Raw genomic sequence first — 7274 nt, forward strand, 5'->3', positions numbered from 1 at the left:
GAGCCTTCAATTACTTTCACATAATAGCCTACTGTAGATTAAATAAAACAGTATACCCACTTGTAATTTTTTAATTTATTACTAGACAAATTGCTATTTTTTTTTTTATACGCCGACATAATTTTAAAATAAAAAGTCTAATAAAAAAAAAATCATTGTAAGAATGTAATGTTGATAACCTTATTGAACGTTACATTGTATCACTGGGCCAATCTTAAATTTTGTTTCCTGCAGGGGAATAAATTCAGGAACTGCACGTCTCAGTTGTAAACTCATATATGAAAACTGACCAGAGTTTCTGGTAACATGTGTGGCTGTTAGCCTTCACTAATGTGGAAAACAAAAAAATGTTCACCGAATCAGCTGATTGAGGTATTTTTCTTTTGATAGTAACAATTGCCTTTATCGATCCAGGTAGCCGGGAAGACTGGACTTTCAAAACAAAAGTGAACTCTATTTTGCTCAGGTCATGTCATGTTTAATCTAATTTAATGGATGTCAGCCTCTGCAGGTGCTATACAGATCTGGGTAACACGCCTCATAACAGGTAATCCCAATCTAGATTAAGAGTCTACGGCTGGTTACTTATCAGCTTAATGGCTTCGCCTTGCAAAGTCAGCTAGTCAAATAATTGTGTCCCAAGCCGATGGTGAGTCCCTGATCAAAAGTAACAGAGGTGAAGTGTATTTTTACTCTGTGAACGGAGGAGAATTTATTCATCTGTTCCTCAGGCAGATATGGTGACTGAATTGCTGTACTTTAATTGGCAAGTGGAAGTGCCAGTGAGTAAATACCACTCAATCTTATTTTGCGATGCCACTTCGTACAATGTCAAGTGTTGGAGAACCATGAGACTGTAAGAGAAGCAGTTTACCGCTTTACACTGTACTCCAATATAAGATTATTCTAAATTCTTTTAACTAATTTTAATGTTACTTAACGAAACAGAATATTTATGTTTATCACAAATAGCTAAAAATTCTGCGGTTCGTGCTAGAGTTTGATGTCTTCTTTCTTTTCCTGTTTAGCCTCCGGTAACTACCGTTTAGATAATACTTCAGAGGATGAATGAGGATGATATGTATGAGTATAAATGATGTGTAGTCTTGTACATTCTCAGTTCGACCATTTCTGAGATGTGTGGTTAATTGAAACCCAACCACCAAAGAAGACCTGTATCCACGATCTAGTATTCAAGTCCGTATAAAAATAACTGGCTTTACTAGGATTTGAACGCTGGAACTCTCGACTTCCAAATCAGCTGATTTGGAAAGACACGTTCACCACTAGACCAACCCTGTGGGTCAGAGTTTGATGTCTGAAATATAACAACTTTACTTTCTTTATCATATTATACAAAAATATTAAACGAAAGACTGAATTTGTTCAAACTTGAATAACTTTTTACTGGATTAAATAATAATTTTTTATTTTGACAAGAACATTATAAGGACAACTTTCAGCTTTATTACTGATGTAAAAATTTGATTTTAAACTCTAGCATTTGCAAGAAAGATCATCAACATCAATACAAACTTTTTTTATTACTTCCTTGAACGAAGTAAAGGAAATATGTGATCGTGAAAAATTTCAGATTTCAACAGAAATATCCATTTTTATCATCCCTAAATCCATTTTGACTAGCTTCAGCATGATGTCTGTATGTATATATGTACCTCACATAACTCAAAAATGATCTTTGAGTTATGTGAAATAAATGTTTTGAGTTATGTGAAAATAAACTTTGAATTTAGGACTGTTGTAATAGCTATTTGTGTACCTCCCCTTTTGATTAAAATCAATTGAACCAAAAGTGTCCAAAAAAGCCCAAAATCCAAAAAATTCAGATTTTGGACTTTTTCTTAACTGCAGTAATAAGCCCTCCTTGAGAACTTTTCAACGATATATCATAAGTGGTACTTATTTTCATTGGTTCCACAGTTATAGACAAATAAAATTTTAATTAATGAAATATTTAGATCTTACAAGGGAAGACACATCGGTTCGAATCAGACGTCATCTCCTTTTGTTTTTTTTAATTTAAATGTCTTGATTTATTAATAATTATTAACCCATGATTATAAAAAAGTATTAAAATAAAATTATTAAATAATAACAATAAAAAAAATATGAAAAAAAATCATTAGTTATTAGTGAAATAATGTGTATATGTAATTTATTAATAGGCCTACAAGGAAGTCTTGTGGTGTCCACATTGGATTTTTTTTATTTAGAACATAAATATATATATATATATCATAATGACATTATACAACACAATATATTATATTATTGATAACTTTTATCAAAATAAAAATTATTTAGCCTTAAAATAAAACATGGATATGAATAGTTAATCATAAAAGCCAAAGGTACCTGCTGAGCCTAAAATCTTACTGGTAATATTTCTGTGTTGAAATATCAAAATGATTTTGATGACTTGCACAGATAGACAAATCTAACTAGTAAACAGCTGATATCTTTCTCTAAACAGTCTTATCAAAAGTACATGCAATTGGAGTAATAAAAGTTCTTTATTACTTTTACTATTAATTTTTGTTAACTGTTTAAACAACCTTGTCGTAAGTGAAAATTGTTAAAAGCTACGTTATAGGTTAACTTACATTCTTTGAATGTAAATAAAGAATCTGTTGGTAAATAAATAGCAATTCAAATTTAACATTCAACTGAATGTCAATATGTCAATTCACATATATACAGGAGCCACTTAACCCACTTAAAAGACTCATTTAGATATTATATTAAAAAATTTTCCTGTTTCTTAGCCTTTAGTCTTTATACAACCTAATTTAAGAATAAATTGAAACAGTATTTTAGTTACATTTTTTTAAATTCTAAAATAGTTTAATCAAAAGATTAGAATTTTCATTTAGAATGTAACAAACAGAATGATGGAATCATAAGTTGTTTCTTGGCTGCATACACTTCATATCACATAGTAAACTTTCTCTCACTAAATAATTTATAATAAAAGAAATCTTACTTCTCTTGTCATTCACTATTATCTATATACATGGCATCACATCTTTCTTCATTTTTCATTACCAATAAACAATTCTTATTTAATAAAAATGTGGATTAAAATTTATAAATGCATGTAATAAAACTTCAATTAATTATAAGAAATTATTCATATTTACAAATTCCCTATATTAAATAATAATTAATCAAATTTTCTAACTTTTCTTTGAAATTAACTCTTAAAGATATTATACTGTTAATTTAAATATTTTGAAATTATTAAAAATTATAAGACTCTCTTTAAAATTACATGGAAATTAAACCTTTTGGAACTAATTATTAGATCTTCAGAGAAGTTAACAAAACTTCACTTAAAAAAAGCATAGTTAATTAGATCCATCTAAGAAGCTCTATTTTTGTGTAATTTGAAAGTCAGTTGTTTATAATTTTTAATAATTTTTAAGTGTAATCACTTTGTTCAATGGATATTTTATTTTTATAAATTACTAATATCCAATATATTTTATTTATGATAAAACACAATTTAGTTTTCATTATGATTTCATATTCCATAAGATAAAATTCTATATTTTCATTTAAATATGCAGAACAATAGATAATGGATACTATTGCATTATTCGTTAGACAGCAAAAGCATCATTTTAAAAATACGCAAGGATAATAGAAATGAAACAATTGCTAACTCTTTTAATAATACCAACATCCTGACATACTAACATACAGAAAATAATGAAATGTGTAAAGGAAATGCAACAAGACATAAATGTAAAAAAAATTGTCATAAACAAGTTACAATATAATTTTCTTTATTTCGCTGCATGATCATTAAATTATTATTAGTAGGTCAAGTAAAGAAAATATTGTTAATAAAATAAAATACCTGAATGTAATCTAATGAATGAGACGACAAAGATGACAAGAAAATTCCTGTGTGAAGCATTACAAACACTGAAATGTTAAGTAACACACAATTTCAGATCAAAGAGAACACTAAAAACTTAAACAGTCAAAGATAACATGGTCATTATTCTTATTAATTTACAGTAGTAACTTTTTAAACCTTTTTACTGCACAGTACTTAAAAGTTAATTTTAATAAATAAAATATTTCTTCCAGCGCTATTTAATTTCAATAACATTGATTTAAAATTTTCAAATATTTTAAAACATATGGACACAAAATAACTAATTTGTGTGGAATGTGTCAACATATGGATGCAAGACATTGACATACAGAAAAACAGAAAGGAAAAGGCTTGATGCAATGTAAATGTTCATCTGGAGGAAATTTGCAAGGACAAAGTAGATAGAGAGAAAAAGTAATGAACAAGATCAAGAAGAAATGAATGAAAACGGATCGCTTTTAAATTTGATTGATCAAAGAGGTGCAAAATTGATCAGGAATGTATATGCATAACTAATTTTTAATCAATATATTTGAAAAAAGTAGTAGGGAAAATCCCAGAGCTGCAATTTTCAAGACATTGAGATGGATTTCTCATCTTATAGCAGCTTGAATATGGCACAATAGAGATAAATATGGCTATTTTGATAAGACACTGCTGTTAGAAGTAAAACTGAAATAACTAAATTGAAATTTTAATTCAAATCTTTAGTTTCTATGGGATTTAAATCGGCTAAGTTCCACTATTCTTAAGTAATAATTCTTATAATCATTTTCAACATAAAATAAAACAGTTGTGGATTAAAAAATTAATTGTGGATTAAAAAATTAATTTATAAAAAGCTAATTTCCACCATGTTTTATTTTTCAAACCACATTTGGAAATTAACTACAGTTTATGATACTTTGTGAGGAGAAAACAACCGTACACACATACAGAATTGTACATGTACTGTACTGTATCTATACAGTAAACAGTACAGATAGGTTATAATTATTATAATTGCCTTAATTTATTTAGTTAGAGAGATATTAATGTTTAACGAAGCAATCAGTGTTTTGTCATTAATTAACTTGTATTCAATGTACAAGAAATTCAAATCTGTTGATAATTTATGATGCAAAAAGGACTATCCATTCCTTTATTCTCTGATGTAATTTGAAACAGTTTGGAATGAAAGACCAAAGTAATAAACTCATACACAGAAATTGATTAAATTTTATTCAACTGCAGTATAACGGCTTTTCTAATAATTGCACGAGTAATTTTCAATTTTATAAAATAATAAATTAAAATTTCATATTTAGAAACTATTATGTTTAATTATTCATCACAGATTGCAATTAATGATTTCTTCTGAAAGTAATGAACTACTAATGACAAAACATTAGGAGCAAATGCAATGAATATAATTTTCAAACAGCAAATATAAATGCCAAAGAACAAGTGCTGAAAATAATGTTGGTTAATTGCCATAACAAAGTGGTTGAAATCAGATTTAGATGCTGACATATTGCATACTTGTAAGTCTATTATTAAAAAACTAGAAGGGCAGAATGAATTACAGTTAAAATTAACAATCCAAAATAAAATTATTAAATGCAGTTTACAATTATTATTTAAAATTAAGACTGACAACTGAAAATGTTTCTCAACAGCCAACAGTTACATTAGTCAATTTACATGGTTCATCTATTTACTTAATTTTACACATATGCCATTATTTTTAACATCTGCCAAGGAGTACATACATGGCAAACTTATCTGACCATAAGCAGTCCCTCCTTTTGATCATCCCCCTACCTTTAACCTTCACTTTTCTTCCCTTAAGTGGTGATACATTAATAATCAGAAATCCATATTTTTACCAATACAAGTTTACCATTTTATGTTTTTTATTATTAATTATTACATTTATTTTCCCTTTAAAGCCTGTTAAATTATTCACTTTCATTATAAAATACTATAACAACTTGGAATTTTGAAATTCAAACTTTTTAAAGACCACACAACTAAATTGTGTAATAAAACATTCTTAGAAAAACCTACCTTCAAAATGTTTTCAGCTCAAAGATATTTTTATTTTTTTATGGTGGGTGTTTATTTGACTGTTCTGTTTGAAAATATTTTGTATATTTGAGTGAGGAGGGTTGCAAAAATAAAAGAAAACATTTTAAAATAGATATTTTAAAAATTGTTTTATCTTATTTATTCAGTATGTCAAATTTTAAACGACATCACTGCCAAACATCATGAAAAGGAATGCAGAAAATTTCACTTAAAATCATTACTCACCGGTTTGTCTAGTTATAAAATCATACATGCTTAACAGCTAATTTTTAAACATGAAGGTTCTGAGGTTCAAATCCTAGTAAGGATAAGTTACTTACTGGATTTGAATACTAGACAATGAATATATAGGTGTTCTTTGGTGGTTAGGGTTCAATTAGCAACATATCTCAAGAATGGTTGACCTTTCTTCTTTCTTTTTCTGTTTAGCCTTTGGAACCACCATAAGGTATTACTTCAGGTAATCCATTTCATTCTCATGACACAATGGTTGTCTGAAAAGTTTTGAGCCTAACATAGACAGATGTATTTTTGATGTCAAATATAGTTTTATTTTTCAACAAAGTCTCCTTTCAAGTCAATACACTTTTTCACGCCATGCTCTAATCTCTTTACCCTTCCAAATAGTAGCTGGTGTTTTACTCTGCAAAATAGGTATTTACATATGCAAAAACCTCCTTGTTTAATGAAAATTTCTTTCCTCCAAGCGAAACAGGTTAGGAAACAGGAAAAAGTTGCTTGGAGCCAGATCTGGTGATTAAAGTGAGTGGTCAACCAATTCAAAGTGCAATTCATGAATTTTAGCCATAGTGATCATCGAAGTGTGAGCAGGCACATTGTCCTGATGGAAAAGCGCTTTCTTCTTCAAATGTGATAGTTTTTTCCAATTTCTGTCTTCAGCTTGTCAAGTAGTGATGCGTAATACTGTCCCGTTATTGTTTTACCTTTTTTCAGATAATCGATAAACAGAATTCTGATACTATCCCAAAAAAAACAGTTATCACCTTCCCGGTCGATGAACCATCTTTACCTTTTTCAGAGCAGGTTCACTCTTTGCAATCAACTGTTTTGACTGTAGTTTCATCTCAGGAGTGTAGTGGTGGATCCACATTTAATCTACTGTTATGAATCGATGCAAAAAATCTAACTCATTTCGCTTAAACTGCTCCAGCAGGGCCTTGAAATGTTCATTCAAATGCATTTTTGGTCCAAAGTGAGCAAACACAGCACCCAATGCGCGAAGAGCTTACACATATCCAATTCTTCAGTTAATATATGATAAACATGTTCTTTCAAT

The sequence above is a fragment of the Lycorma delicatula genome, chromosome 7 (genome assembly GCF_047948215.1).
Source record: "Lycorma delicatula isolate Av1 chromosome 7, ASM4794821v1, whole genome shotgun sequence".
Lineage (NCBI taxonomy): Eukaryota > Metazoa > Arthropoda > Insecta > Hemiptera > Fulgoridae > Lycorma > Lycorma delicatula.